Raw genomic sequence first — 16,265 nt, 5'->3', positions numbered from 1 at the left:
ACCCACCCCCCACCCCCAAACTTCTTTTTTACTTTTTTCCCTTGCTTGCTTTTCCAGGAGGCCCAGCGGGGCATGCTCAAGGGGGCTGAGAATGACGGTGATTACAGAGCAAGGTTCATCCAAACGGTTAATTTCTCCCATTCTGGCTACAAAGTTAATTAACGTAATCTAACACATCTTGAGGCAGAATTATGCACTCCGATATGAATAAAATCCTGATCTTTTGCAAAATACAAATCTGGCACTCAGAACAATTCACAATCACTCAAATTACAAGTTCTGCCCAAGAGTGTAGTCTCACAAGGGGCTGTGAAATCCTCTCATTAGAAATGATTCAAAAACCCATCAGAAACGGGGTCCAGAGGAGGTTCGGATGGAGGAGGTGAGGGGCCAGGCGGCTGACTGGTGTTGGAACACAGTGCAGGCAGGGCATTGCTGCAGAGGTACAACTGTCCTGTTTCAGGGCTTCTCAGTATCCCTTGCAGGGATGGCTGACATCCCTGGCTGCCGCGTGCTCTCACGGGCACTGAACACCCTTGTCTGCTGTGCTCAGAGAGTGTCGACTTGCTCCTGAGGCAGCATCAGTTGGCAGGGGAGTAGGCATGGCTGCAGTTGGGCCTCCCATGTCCTGTCTCCGATGCATGGTAGGGGAAGAAGCCCTCTAGTCCTTGCTGTGGGGAGAGAGACGTCCTTCCTGGTTTCTGTTGGAGCCCAGCTTTCGGTCATCACATCACTGTCGTCCACAGCGCACCTTCTGGCTGGGCCTGGTAGCCACCCACGAGGCAGGTCCAATGGGGGCTGGGGACTGCGTAATTCCCCGATGTGGGTGTGGGGCTGGAGGCTATGAGAGAGCCCAGGCACTGTGGAAACAGCCCTGACCCAGGACGAAGATGTTACCTGATTTACAGGTGAACCCTGAGGCACGTGGACGTCAGTCATTAGCCCCAAGTACGTGCTGGTAAGTGTGTCGGGCCAGGACCAGATGTCTGGACTCCGAGCTTGATCCCCTTCCCACAGGGCTCGTTTCTGATAGTGCCCGGTGTACAAGTGCTCTGCTTGGGTAGGGGGCCTATTCAGGCAAGGGGCAGGGGTCCCTTCAGCCCCCCAGGATCTTCCTTGTGTCCGGATGCCCGTGGCCATGCATCTGAACATTCATCTGACCCTCAGCCCATCCGCCCAAGTCAGGCAGACTCCCATGTCACTGCCGGTATCCTGGGTGTCTGGGAGAGATGGATGCGTGTCACTGGCAGATGTGTGGGGACAGGAAGCTTTCCACAGCCTGGTGTGCAAGCAGCATGTGATGCCAGGAATGTCACTGCCAGTATTCTTGCTGTGTGTCCTGGATCCAGAGATGACATGCTTGTATCTCAGACCCTGGCATGTCCTTCTAGCCCTGCAGACTCAGTGACCAGGCTGCGATCAGTGGCCACGCACAAGAACCATAAATCGGATATGAAGCATCCTGTCTTTAATTGATAATGGCTTCTTGCAAAATTTACATTTTTATTAGCATATTTATTAATATTGAGGTTTGATATCTGCAACTGCCCCAAAGTGGAAATTCACATCTTTTCAATGGGAGCCTGCCAAATTTCCTTACAAATCTGGAAACTTGGAAATTTTAAATAGCAAATATGCTTATTATCTGGGGGGCCAGGTCTCTCACCATGGGCTGGTCTAGGGATGTGACAAGAGCTCCTCGTTCAGAGCCCCTTCCAGAACCTTCTGTGTCTGTTATTTGCTCCTGAACAGGTGGAGCAGCCTGTTCCCCAAACCTGGCATGCTGTTTGACATACCGGCATATACCACATGTGCTGCCTAAATATTCTTATTTACACACGCTTTAACTCAAATAAATTTATTTTTAAAAGGAAAGTGTAGTGTGTTACTCCCATAAATGAAGACCCAGAATCACTTGCCATAAAGAGAAAATAACCATAAAAATAAATGCAGTGAAATCAAACAATGTCATTAAATTCTAGCTGGATTCTCTTGCCTGCCTATGTCCCAAGTCAAATGCCTTAGCTCTCTTTGTAAAAAGGGAAGATTCACCAGTGTTGGGGAGGTGATAAAGACCAATAGTACCTCCCTGATACTTTCTCCCTGAAGCGATCAGAAGGAAAAAGAAAGGACAAGGGATCTTACTGTGGGCTTCAAGGTGAACCACCTGATATGTTCTTGTACCCCTGGTGGGGTTCACCCCATGTGGCGAGGTAGTCTGGGTTTCAGTGAATGTTGATGTCTGTTGGCTTCTCCAAAGGGTACTCAACCCATAAAGGGTTAAGGACTTTTCCTAGAGGCAAGTGCCTTTTCCAAGGACAGTAGGAAGGGGGAAGCGGGGGTACCTCAGAGAGTCAGAGCATTCAAGGAAGCAATAGGAGAGGACCCCACAACATGCCCAGACAGAGAGCCATCTGCCTGGATGGAGGTGTCCTGCGCAGAAGTGTCCACTCTGTGTGACTGTTGAGCATTTAAATGTGACAAGTGCAGCTGAGAACCTGAATTTTTAATTTATTTAAACTTAGTCACATGGACAGCACAGCTTTAGAGCTTCCTTTTGTGGCTCTGTGCTGTTTCTCTGACCAGAGTCTGCCGATTCATAGTTTCCAGCCATGGGAGGGAAGGACGGGCCTCTCTAAAAGCAGCGGTGTGCACAGCACATAGCAACATGCAAAACACTTGTCTCCTCTGCTGCCCCTCTCATAGCAACCCTGGGAATAGCTGGCGTGGCCATCCCCTTTTACAGATGAGGAAACTGAGGCTTAAAGGCCATGAGATGGGGAGGCCAGGATGCAGAGGATGGCCACGCTTGCCACCTCCCATCCCACCTCTTGGCTCTGCATGGACCTGCAACAGCTTTGCATCTTCCCATTCCCCTGCTTGGCCCAAGGACCCTGCACCTTGGTGTGGAGCCGATAAGTCGGGTAGAGATACATGCTCCTGTCACAGCCCCTCATCTCCTCCTCACCTCATCCCCGATGCTGTAGGAGGTCCTGTAGGTCCATGGCCTCTCTTCCTACAAGGAACAAATCTGTACAGTCAGAGGCCAAAGACTTGTCTCTTTCTCTTGCTTCCCACCTTGAAGACGATCCTGCATGAGAAGGGCAGGCCAGGGTACAGGCCAGCTTTGGAGCCCATGTGTGGTCTCTGTTTTTTCCTTCCACTCTTTCCCACCTCCCCAGACATAAATGCTCCTGATCTGTCCTCAGGGTTAAGAGGTAGGGTGGGTAAAGGGAGAGGAGAGAGACTGATTAATATATCCACAGCCAGATTGTTGGGTGGATTAATACATACCCTCCCTATCTTCCATCCTTCCCCCATATTCCCACCTCAGCCTTTTCCACATGTGTGAGGGTAGCCCAAACAAGGCGGTGCTTAACTCAGAGTCCACCTGGCTTGAGGCTGGTGGAATTCTTAGCCTGAGATGGAGAGAGGTTTTTGGTTGGAGAAAGGTTTTTAGTTTCCATGCTGCCAAGGCGACCACCCTCCTCCCTGGGCTCAATAAGCTGAACTTGTTACCCAGGCAAGGGTTTCCTAGATATTTAATGACTCCCAGGTACAAGGGCTGGGCCCAGTGGAGGGACTGGTCCTCCTGTCATCATGCAGATCCTGCCTGCCCTTTCTTGTCTTCCCTGGTCATCTCTGCTCATAGCATAATTTCTGTAACCAAAAAAAGAAAAAACAACCCTGTTCTTTATTGAATGTTTGACACGTGACAGGCACTGTTATGTGCTTAATGTGTGTAATGCATTAATAACTCTCAGAAGAGGATGCTTTTATTCTCAACTTACAGGTGAAGACTCAGGAGCTTTTGTAACTTTCCCAAGTCCTCCTGATGCTCAGGACAGAATGGAAGAATCTCACAGAAGGACCTGTGAGATTGCAGGGTCCTTAGCATCATGCTGTATGCACCAGAGAGCGCCACCATCTCACCCAACCTTTTCTCTGTGTTCATTCTCCTTCCGGCCCTGAGCACTGGGCCCCCGGGCCCCATCCATCCATCACTGTAGCAGATATTTGTAGATCACCATGAATGCCAGTGCCTGGGGTCACCATTATACAAAAAGGAAAAGAAAGTGCTTGTGGAGTAGCTCCATATCCCTTAGTGCTCACCTGCTTGGGGAGATGATGGGAAAAAACTGTGATTTTCTTCTCCTGGTGCCCCCATACTCTCTGCTTTGGCTCACTCAACTCTTAGTCTTCACTTTTCCATCCACTGGAATCTGAGAAGCAGCTTGTAAGGAAGAGAGGCTTATTTTCTGGGACCAGGGTGGGGGACGGACGGAAGTTCGGGGCACTAAGGTAGAGGCTTGGCAAGCTATGATGTGACAGTGTGATGAATGGGACTTAGGGTTCAGGGATGGGGGAGACATTGCTCAAGCCCAAAAAAGGAAAATGCACTTGTGTGCACTTGCCTGTAATCATAGATTCCTCTGAGGGCACCAGATTACTGGAACATGTGTTTTGTGAATTGTTGGAACAATTGGAAGTATGTTGAGCACCTGCTCGGACCAGTGCTGGCAGATGCAAGGGTATCCGGATAGGACGTGCTCGAGGAGGTCAGGGTGCGGAGGGCATTGCAGACAGAAGCAGATAACTCTGAGTGTGGGTACCGTGTTGGAGATGGATATAAGCAGGATGGGAACACAGAAGAGATATGCCTCACTCATCCCTGGAGGTGAGAGAAAACTGGGAATGGCTTCCTTAAAAGAGGGTGCCCAAGCTGAGTCTTCGGGAATGATATGCCAACAGCAGTCTTGATGCCAGCAATCTTTCCTCTTTGTGCCACCTCGTCTAGTGCTCTGCAAGACCATCTACACTGGGATGACTAGGAGAATGCTATGCTTTCTACACTTTTGTCATTTCCTGCCTAGACTTTGTGGTCTGGGAACTATTTCTGGAACTTTCTTTGATTCTTTTGTTGATCCAGGATGTTCGTTCTCATTGACTTGATGGTTCCCAAAGCCAGGAAATCACTCACATGATGTTCCTCAAAGTGAGTCTCCATTCAGGGATCCCTGCTCCATCACGGGGTGGAGTTGCCCTGCCTTGGCGTCCTGTCCTTAGAAAGTATTCTGTCCACATCATTGCAGAAAAGATACAGTCCAACTGATCTAAGCCCAGCTGGAGCCACATTCCTCTTTGCAGACAAGGCATTCAGAGTCTGTGCTCTCTCTCCCTTTCATCCTTCTGTTCTTTCATCGCCTACCCACCCACTTCCTTTCCAGGGGTCAGCCCGTATTCTGTCACCAGCATGGGTGATGCTCCGACAGGCCTTAGGATGGCCAAGTCCTGAGCCCGAGGCACTGACATGCTGTCTGCTGGAATGACCAGGGACACTGCATCTTCATGCTGAGCAAAAAGCCTGTATTCCAGAGGCAACTGGGAAGACAGCAGGCCCCACAGATTAACAGCATCATGGTCATCAGCTCGCAGAAGGGGAGCTCTGTGGCCAGCCTCAGAGAAGAGGGCAGGATGCTGGGCATGGTGAGTGGGCCCCTCCTGCAGAGGTCAGAGGTTTGGATTCTAGTCTCAGCTCTGCAATGAACTCCCTGGGCTGTCTTCAGGCAGTTCTCCCCCTTCTTTGGGACTTGTTTCCACCTTTATTAAATAAGGTGTTGGACCTGCTCCCTATCTGTGAGTTCCTGCTACTTCCTTCATTCTAGAATGACATGATTCTGAGTAGCCACAGCCAGAATTTCTGCAGGGGTCTCTGATGCTGTGTCCCTGTTGCTCTCCCTTCCCGAGCAAGAGCACTGAGTGAGTGGAGATGACTGAGTGGGGCAGATTCCTGGCACAGGGCGAGTAGAGGATTGCTGCCTCCGGTCCTCATGCGCATGTGGCCAACAGAGAATGGCTACTGGGTTAGTTATCCCTTTACGGTTCCCCTGGATACCCACAGAGCTCTCAACCGCCCAGGGAAAGAAGCAGACCCTGAAAGCCCCCCACACTTCCATTCCAGGAAGGATCAAGAGCCAGTCTCACAGGGATGGAGCCCATATTTTTGTTAGTCCAACCAGAGAAGGAAACAAACAGCTGGACCAATTGTGTCCCCCAAGCTGTGGGCTCCCCAGCAATGACTTCTGAGCTGTCTTCTGTTTTGTGGATCGGATGAAAGTTCGGCTGCATTTTTTTCTTATTAATATTATGACTTGATTAAGGACACAATAAACGCTGGCCATGATTTTTATCTACCTGCGGTAATATCTCTCAGTTCTAATTTCAGGGATTAGCTTGTTTTCAAATCACGGGATGAAGGACAAACCTGGTCCCATAGTTGACTTGACTTGCCAGCACAGACAGCCGTAACCACCACCCACCATTGACAAACAAGCTACTATCCACCCCTGCGTGTCAGCACCATGGGAAGAAGCCTCGAGACCATCGGAGTGGGAGGCAGAGCATTAGGGATTTCAGTTCTGCTTTATTTTCAACTTGAAATGGAGGAAAACAGACAAAAAACAAATAAGAAAGCTAAACAGTTGCGTGAGAGCTAGCAATTTGCTGGGCTCCCGATGACAGACACTGCATTATCATAATTGTCTCTTCTACATGGTAGGACAGAAAAATAATAATGTCATTTTATTTATAGCTGGGGTGGCCCCTTTATGAGAGTCATACAAGTTTCTGCCAAGTGGAGTAGGTCAAATGACATCTTTTGATCAGGCCTGTCCAAAGAGATCAAAGATGAATGGCAGGTAATGGATACCCAATGACAAACCAAATCTAAAACAGAAATAAGGCTGCCAGAGCCTGCCAGTTACCCATTAAAGGCCCGCCTAAGGAAGGCAGGCTGCTTGACACGTTGGCCGAACACCTAAATCAGCCAAGCGTCAGTGCTAAAATTGTGTATTATCATTGGAAATGGCTATTATTTCCTCGGTAACATTTCTGTTAAGGCTTTGTTTGTGTACGACTGACCCGCAGTCAGAAGTGGAGTTGGAAGGAGGCAAGCCCAAGGGGCTGGTGGAGCGCCCTTGGCTTTGGCCATGATCTGGTTTTAATTGTGGGATCCTGAGGGGGCAACACCCTTGCCTCTGCATTCTGCTCAAGTGGAGAGGTGCTCTGTTTATAAGTGGGAGGGTGGGCCGGCTCCTTGGTCTATATCCTCTGCATCACTCCATCTTCTCCTGTCTTCCCAGACATATGCAACTGGGCCCATCACAGCTCACACAAAGCCCAGAACTTTCCCAGAACACAGGGTGAGCGGAAGCCCAAACAGATGGGGAAAAAAATAATGAGAGTGGTCCCTCCCCAGGCTGAGGGAGCAAGGCGGACACGGGGCTGTTGACACGGTCACTACATTTACACATTATCAAAGTGGGCAGAGACGGCTTCCAAGATTATGGAAATAAATGCTGTTTTGTTTTGTTTTTTTTCCCTTTGAGCACTTGAGTTATGTAATTAAGTTGGGCTTTGTAGAGATGTTATTTAAAAGGCTTTGGTGGGAAATGAAATTTACTATCTTTTTGTTTTTAATTTGCAGGGGTGGGATAGGGTGAAATACAAAGAAATATTCAAAGAAATATTTAGAAATGAGGGCTCCGGAAACTGCGGGAGAGAACTCTAAATCCTCCTGTCCCAGGGGATGCACAGGTGGTGCTGTGGGTAATTTTTTATTCTGCAGCGTATGCTGGAATGTTAAAAAATATTATTAAACATTGAAATGAGTATACTAGTTAACTAATTAGTATGTTTTTCTTTTAATAATCCCGATGCATTTTCTTTCTTTCCTACCTCCATTTTTATACATGTGGTAACCCTAAAGAACATATTTAGAAGCATAATTAGTTATAATTAGAAGCAAACAAACCTAGCCCAGGGTATCTCCAATGTATTACAAAGCAGTGCCGGTAATGGTGGCAGCGGCAGAAACCTAGGTTCTCTATTTTCTAGTGAGAATTGGGGCTTTTTGTATTGTAGGTACACACATACATGTGTGCACACATGAACTCTCTTAGGATCAAGGAGTCGCTTTTGCTTGGCTCTTGGAAGTTTCGTAGGCCTCACGTTTCTCGATCATTCTGCATTAACTCTGTCTTTAAGTAGCGGAGACACTATGTCAGAGTCGTAGCATCATTCCTTGGTGATGAGAAGAAGACAGACATTTGACTGTGAGGCCTCTTGGCAGGAAATTTGGTAGTGAAGTCCCATCCAATTTGTCAAGCTCAGCAGTGGTCTCTGCTCCACGGGAAGCTTGCAGCCAGGCCCCGGCACATCACCTGTCTGGGAGACACCTCGCAACTCCATCGGGAGTGACAGGCTGCATATGCAGGGCCTTCCTGGAAGCCAGGCCGCCATGTCTGCAGTCATTTGCTGAGGGGGGGAGGGCACACTGCTCCTCTGAGAGGCAGGCAGTCACCTTTGACATTTGACCCTGCCCTACAAAAAAGCTCTGACTCGCTTTGGTGGCTTCCACCCCAGACCTCCATGTAAATGAAAATTTAAACAAATCTGTGCTTATGCTGGCTTTCAAATGAAAAAAAATTTTTTTTAATTTCTCTTGAATTATGTAAAGATGCATCACAAGATATTTACAATTTTTTTTTAAAAACAGATATTCTTTTTATATACTGATAAAATTGGAAACTTGGAAGCATATTTGGCAAGTGTAAACAGATGGTTAAAGATATTTGCTGGGAAGTATCAGAAACAGTTATTCCTGACTTGCCTGCTTGGCTAAACATTGCTCTAAAAAGTCAACTCACAGGGCACAAAGCAGGAGATGGGGTCCCACTTTGCTTCTAAACAGAGCGGGCCAGGGCGCTGTTTCTTTTCTTTAGCGCCGTGCTGTCGGAAAAGCTTGCCCATGGAACCCTCTCGTCTTTTCACTTACACACTCCGTGAGGAGTTCTTTGGGAACTGGGCAAGAGGCTCTGTGTTGTCTCCTTAAGTCAGGATGCCTCCCTCTGAGGAAGCTGGGCATCCTTTACCTTTCTGTAAGTAAGGTATGAAATTAGCACTTTTCCTTTGCTCTGAGGAATGCAGTCATTTTATTCATAAGAGCTCCATGCTAGGAGGTTTCCTTCAAAGGCAATGGATGCAGAGTTGCATAAAGGAAATTACTGGGAAGAAAGGAAGAAGAAACTGACAACGCCACCTTTTTTTTTTTTTTTAACCCCCTTCCAGAGAGCAGAATTCACCAACGCAAAACATTTCACATAACGAAATCAACAGTGCAGGTGATTTAGCAGAAAGCAGAGAATTTCATGAAACTATCTTCTAGTCAGATTTGTGGTGTCTGTGTACGTGCGTGGGGGGTTGACTGGAGGTTGGGGTGGAGACGGGGGAAGCTGCCGTATTTTTTACAAGCATATAAAACACAAATGCTCGTGGCACTTGCTAATCTGAAATGCTTTTAGGAGAATTGTTCAGTAGCAATAATCTGTCAACAGATTACAATTTTGCTTAATTTTAATGTGGCTAACTTAAGATGGTTGTATAGGAAATTTATGCAACTGATCACAGTTATTAAATTACTGCATCTGCAAAGGAAGCAATCAAACCCCTTATTACAGTTGCTGTGAGTGAATGCTAAATGTCAAGGAGTTACCAGTGCGCTGCAGGGAATCACGCTCCAGTTAAAGATGCATAAAATATCAGCACTTTTTTAATGCTTGTGCATTCAACAAAGACTCCCATCATAATTAACTGGTATGGAAATAAATAATTTTTACAAACTACCTTAGAAACAGTTGTGCTACAGTTTTTGTCAAACTCTGCTGCTCTCCAGCGATATTTAAGCCCTTAGACACGCTCCCTTCTAACTCACATATGCTATAAAATATTTAAATCTCACAGAGAGGTTTCAAAATGATATTATAAATCCAACTCTCAGTGCTAAAAAGGAATTTATGATGATTAATTTAATTATACGTTTTAAGGTTTTGATATTTTAAAAACTTGAGATTAATTTTTTTGGTTGTGGTCCCAGTTTGATAGTTCGGGGAAGGGGCCTGCTTTCCATAAACAGCTGAAGATGCGCATAGGGGCTGAGCTTAGCCAGAAAGGTGGAGAGTGAGAGTTCTGGGCACAGAAGTGGCATCCAGACCAGCTGGGCTCAGATCCTGGCCCTGCATGAGTAGTTCTGTCCCCCTGAGCAAGTTTCTCAAGAGTTTCCGTCTGTGACAGGTGAGTGGGTCTTACCATTCACAGCTCCACGAGCTTCTTTAGGGGAGTCTGTAGGGGAGGGTGTGGAGGGGCCAGGGGAGCATCTGGCCCTGGCGAGGCCTTGCTGGTACCTGGTTATCAGTGTGAAGGTCCCTACCTAGATGTTCACGAGAGCTCCATCATTCTGAAACCCATTCACTTTTTTCCCGAATAAATAGATTGCATGCCAGTCCATGTTTATTTATGTATTTATTTCTGGTTGCATTGTGGCATGTGGTAACTTGGTTCCCCAGCCAGAGAGCAAACCCATGCCCCCTGTAGTGGGAGCACCGAGTCCTAACCGCTGGACCACAAGGAAGGCCCCCTGAAACCTGTTCACTTCTGCTGGCAGTGATCACGGGTGTAACAGAGGCCCCCACTCATCCCTGTGAGTGTCCACATTCAGCTGAGGGCTGCAGGGTTTGAGAAATCTGGCCTGGGAAACCTTGGGACCTTTCTGGGCACAAAGTGCTTGGCTGGGAGGAAGGTATGCAGGCAGGGATGGAGTGAGCATCTGCTCCAGCATCTGAAGGACAGATGTCACTCTGATCTGATTTGGTCCACTCAGTGACCCTGCAGTGATGGGTCAGCTGGAACGTGGGGTTTTGAACAGAATCCCCCCCGCCCATGAGTGACTGGGGCTGGGGTGGGAGGCTGCTGGCTTCCCCGTGGACCAAGTGCCGCTGTCCAGCCAGGCCTGTTCCGTCCTCTTGGGAGAGAGTGCAGGCCGGGCCTTGTGGGGGTACTGTGGAGAGGAGCCCATTTACCAGTTTCAGGGTGTGCGGTCAATGGCCCAGGGGTCATTGATCTGTTCCCAGAGAGTTTTGGGGGTGATACTCTGGACAGGATGCTTGTTTGCCAGGATTCAGATGTTTAAATAGCAGACCCCACCCTCAAGGATGACGTTCTCTTGCCTGGTGTATTCATTTGGTGTCAGTTTGTTTGGAGTTGTTTGTTCAAATTTATTTAAAGGATAACTTTGTAGGGCAATCAGATTCATGCAAATGTCCATTTGTGCGTATATAGATGGCTGTGTGCATATGTGTTTATGTATATGCATTTGTATGTGTGTATATGTTTACATATGTATGTATGTGTGATCTATATAAAGAAATGAAAATGAACCCAAGTCACGTTACTCATCCATCACATCTTATTCCATCAAACAAGCAACGGGGCACTCAGAATCCGCCCTCACATTTGGCTTTTTTTAGAACCTTCGCTTCTGGACGCTTCTGTTTTGGCCTGTGGTCCCCTCAATCCAAATCTCTCCTAGAGTCTGGAAGTGCATTTTGAGGATGGGTGTGGCAGCTCTTTGCATTATTTTTTCTATAAGCAAATACATCCTTCTAAAGGTCAGGGAACTGTCTGTATGTTTGAGAATGGGGAGAAGACAGCTTTTACTTAAAACATTCAGAGTGTAGAATCTCTAAAAAGGAACTCATTTGTCTTAAACATAATGTAATACCAATTTCTTAAATAACCACTAATATTGGATCCCCTGGCCTGACTGTAAGTAGGTGTGAGTTCTTTGATTGTCTGTGTATGTCCTGCATATTTCCTATCAAGCGGGTTGGATGTGGGGTGGAGTCTTGTGTCTGCTTCACACTAGCGTACTTCCCAGAGCACGGGTCACAAAGAGGTCAGCCCCTGGCCCCGAGGCCCTTTGGTGAGCATGAGTAGCAGCTCAGGGACTGCCTGGTCAGCCCTGTGTGGCAGAGTTTATAAGTTTGCCTCCCAGAACCTTGAGATGCCCAGGGAGCGGCCATCCTGCATGACCCACCCTTGCAGCTCCATCTTCTGAATGCGACAGACACACTTCTTGAGATGAAGGTGGTTTCAGGGCTTTTCAAATTATTGAATGGACCCCTCGCCTGCTTTTGTGCATGTTAGAACTGTTCTCTCGTGCTTGCAGAGCAGGGATCCCTGCAGGCCAGCTCATAGTCACCCTAACTGTTAATAAGATGTTCTTGGTGCTGCGTGTAGAAGGGGCCCAGGAGACTTGAGTTCAAATCTTGGTACTCCTTGGTCAGCTCTGCATCTCATGGGGACACAGTCTTCTCATCTGGGAAATGAGGGAAGCACCAAACCTACCTCATGGTAATAAATAAAAGAAAAATAAATTAAAAAATGGTAACAACTTAGTGGCCGTCGTCACCATCATCATAGATTGTCATGTCAGATAAAACCCAGGCTGTGTAATTTGCCGGGAGCATTTAGAAGTACCTTTACCGGCACCTTGGATTCCTTCTAGCCTCCACAGGAGCTCCCCGGGGTGGGCCTTGCTGTGCCCTCCACTGGGCTGACCCTACTCGATGCCCAGCATGGGACTAGAACCTTCGCTCTGGACCAGCTGGCTCTGCTGGGCCTCTCAGGCCCCATGTTGTCATTCTGGTTATTTCCGCGTTGCCCTAATTGTGGCCGTATCCGTGTGATCTGGATGCAATGTCTGAACGGTGCCCCGTCCTGGGGGCTGCCATCCAGGTTCTCATCCCAACAGTTGCCCCTCTGCACCTATTGTCTGCTTCATCAGATAAGATGACATTAGATGCGGTGCCACTTTTCCCTTGGCTTGGAGGCGCTAGGGACTGAAGAGGGCCATGTCCTCCTCCCTTCACGGAAGGTGGGATCACAGCCCCTCACATCCACCTTGGGCGTCACCCGCTTCCTTTCAGCTGGATGAGCTGAAATCCCTCCACCATCCATTCCACCCACACACAGGCCCCCACCCATCACTCCTATTGTAGCCGAGGGGGAAAAAGACTTTTAAGGATTTGCTAATGGTAATGAAAACTATTCTGATATAGCATTAAGGATTTTGCTCCTGAAATGTGTTTAATGTAAATATGCTGTCAGAGACCCTTCAAGTAATTGACACAAGCAGATGATTAGCAGTGTTCTCAACGGTGTTTTTGCATAATCTTACATTTTGACAGAACTCCTCAGCCGCGTTTTATTGTCAGTGCTCTGCCATCAGGAGGACTTCCTTCCGTGGCAGCACTTACTTTGTCATTATGCATCTTGTAAGAGGTCATTTCTCCTGCTCTGTGTGCTTGGAGGAGCATCATTACTTGGTTTGGGGAATGTCTTTCTATCAAGGAAGCCCTCTTGATGAGTCAACTTTTCACTAACTTGGCAGAAACTGGAGCTGCCACTTCCCAGCCCTGACCTGGGCTTGGGGAACAGCAGCAGACGGCTAGGGGGTCAGCTCCCAGAGAGGTGGGGGACCCAGCATGAGAGGACAGTGGTCACTGTCAGCAGGATAGAGGCCTAGACCTGCCCTTGTCCCCACCTTTGCCCTGTAGCCCCACTCCCGGGAGGCCGTCCTCTGCAAAGCTAGTTGTAACCTACTTTCTGAGCTGGGCTTTTTTTTTTCCTTCCGTGTTGAATTGAGTTCATCTTTGGTGATGTTAGAAAAAAAGAAAAAAAATGGTGTTCAATTATAATCATATCTAACTGCCCCAAATTAAACTGCCTTGATCCATAAGCATTCATAACGGCATACAGTTAAGTTACATTAATAGTCAATATAATAAACCTTCACCTTTATTGAAGCTGCTCTTGTTTCTACAGCAGTTCTTTAATCTATCTCAATAGATTTCTGGTGTACAGCACATATAGATTGGGCCAGTGACAAGGGTTAGAGTAGTCTTGTAGAACATATACTTGTAGCTCTGAAAAGCTCACATTCATCAGAGGATGAAGTCGATCAGATTGTACCAGGATCAATGGAAGGCTTCTGGGATCCCTCTTAGGCTTGTAATGTGTTCACCTTCCATGGAGAGGATTCACACACACATACACACACACCCTCTCTCTCTCTTTCTTTCTCTCTCACACACGTATGCACCCTCTGTCTTAAAGCCATTTATCTCTGAATGTCAAATTGCAATAATTAACCATTATTGATCTTAAATTCAATTAACTTCATTAACACAGGTCATGATGAGGGTGCTTGTAAGGGAAAGGCATTTGACAAGTGTCTTTGCTCATGTGACATTCCGTGTTCACCGTGCTGGCTACGGACTGTTCAGACTTCCTCTCAGAGAGGCATAAAGGACCACTCTGAGACAAGGACCCAGGACTGGGTGAGGGATCCATGCCAGGGGGCTTGTGCAGCAGGAGTTGGGGGCACTGCAGGGCAGCGTCAGGCACCCTTGAGAAATGGAGACACAGGCGTTTAAGGCTCCAGTGTTGGGAGATGCTGCCTCGGTCCTCAGGGGCTCACCCCACCTCTTACCAGACCATGTTGTCCTATATGCCACAGCCTAGTCACAGACATCGTGCAGAAACTTCCAGGGTTTGCTTGTCTCAAAAATCAGCCTTTCCATTTGTATTTTCACATCAAAAAAACCAAACCAGACAAACAAAAAAACTACTTTCCCTTTTGACCAAGGAGAAGAGGAAAAACACCAGATCCCACAGTTGGGACCAGCAGAGGGCTCTGGGCACCCCCCACTGGGTGACATTTGCTCCTTTCCTTACTGCGCATAATTTGTGTTATTTAATTTTCAGGATATCCCCCCCTCCCCACACAAGGTCAGTGATATCACCCCATTTACCAAGGGTTGCATGCCACACTGTTCAAGAAAAAGGGACCCGTCCCTCTGTGTCCTCACATTTAAGCAGTTTCTTTTTTTTCCTTTTCTTTTCTATTTTTTGGCTGCACCACACGGCATGTGGGATCTTAGTTCCCCAACCAGGGATCGAACCCACATCCCCTGCAGTGGAACCTGGAGTCTTAACCCCTGGACTGCCAGGGAGATCCCTTAGCAGCATCTTTCCTTGTGTCTTCAGGAGAACAGAGAGATGCAATAGGAAAGCCTGGCTTCTGACTGCTCTTCCTCGTTCTGAGTCTTCGGATCATGAGGGCTGTCTCCATCCCCTCATCTCTGTCTCTGAGCCTCCATCTCCCCATCTGTTAAATGGGGACATCTGTGATGTCCCTTTGCCTCCCGGGTTGCTAGCTAGCTGGGCAGAGAGCCTGCACCGGAAGTCCCCAGGGATGCAGAGCCCCCATGGGTGTGCGCGTCCCGTGGGGCACAACGGCAGGTGGATGGAATGCTCCTGGCACTTGACCACTGGTTCTGGGTTTTTAATTCTTTGTGGAAACGCTGCTTGGCACTGAAGTGTCTCAAGGAAACAACACCAAACAAACACAAAAGACCAAGAGGAAGTCTGCTTTCCATATTTGTGACATCTTTTCATTTGAAAGTTTGATTCAATTCAGGGAGATTTACCAAGCATCCAGCCTGGGCCAGGCCCGGTGCGGGGGCTGCGGAGGCCATGTCCTTGCCTGCCCGGGCCTAGTCCACTGTGGATGCGAATGGCGGCAAGATCCCTGGAGAACTGTGAGCACACAGGGGTCAGAAGGACCGGCTGAGGGTGGAGAGGGCAGCAAAACCCCACCCAAAATGGGACATCAGCTGGGCATCCGGAGGTGAGCTATTCCTGTCACGTGAACAGAGGTGCAGAGGGACCTTCCCTGGGTACACAGGAGGCACCGTGGGAGCCGGGAGGTGCTGAGGTCACAAAGGTCTCGGGGCTGCCCGAGGAGTGGCGTTTACCCAGGAGACCCTGGAGAGGGAGCACCACCCAGCCCTGTCCCCAGGCCAAGCACTGCGTCCGCTGAACCGTCTCAGGAAATGCCTGCGGGTCCCCACTCAGGCCCCATTGCAGAACGGTGGGTGTTCAGAGTCTTAGGAGCACCGTGTCTGGGGCTGCCCTTAGGGAATGGCAGGGAACAGCCCGCAAAGCCAGTGGCAGCCAGGGGACGCATTTTCTGGTTTGCTGTAAGGACTTTCTTGCCACCTCAGAGCCTAGGTATTTCTGGAGCACCTGTGTTAGACTTCCCTGGTGGCTCAGAACTTCCCTCGTGGTTCAGATGGTAAAGCATCTGCCTACAATGTGGGAGACCTGGCTTCAATCCCTGGGTCTGGAAAATCTCCTGGAGAAGGAAATGGCAACCCACTCCAGCAGTCTTGCCTAGAAAATCCCACGGATGGAGGAGCCTGGGACACTATAGTCCATGGGGTCGCAAAGAGTCGGACACGACTGAGCGACTTCACTTTGTGTTGGACTCAAAAATCCAGGCTCTAGAGCCTTTTGTTGGCCCT

The 16,265-nt window shown here is 48.4% G+C and overlaps 1 protein-coding gene across 2 annotated transcripts in view; it reads left to right on the top strand.

The window, feature by feature from the left end:
* The window catches only part of TSHZ3 (teashirt zinc finger homeobox 3), a 69,841-nt gene that overhangs the window by 34,100 nt on the left and 19,476 nt on the right, over positions 1 to 16,265 (top strand). Inside the window, exon 1 of one of the 2 annotated variants that reach the window (XM_044932166.2) lies at positions 1 to 5,487. This exon is cut by the window's left edge and continues 5,743 nt beyond it. The exons of the other annotated variant lie outside the window; for it this stretch is intronic. The gene's annotated coding sequence lies outside the window, so the exon portion shown is untranslated. The remainder of the gene's footprint in view (positions 5,488 to 16,265) is intronic. 2 annotated transcript variants of the gene reach the window in all.

Source organism: Bubalus bubalis, chromosome 18 (assembly GCF_019923935.1).
Source record: "Bubalus bubalis isolate 160015118507 breed Murrah chromosome 18, NDDB_SH_1, whole genome shotgun sequence".
Taxonomy (NCBI): Eukaryota; Metazoa; Chordata; class Mammalia; order Artiodactyla; family Bovidae; genus Bubalus; species Bubalus bubalis.
This window is presented reverse-complemented; position numbering and strand designations above follow the sequence as displayed.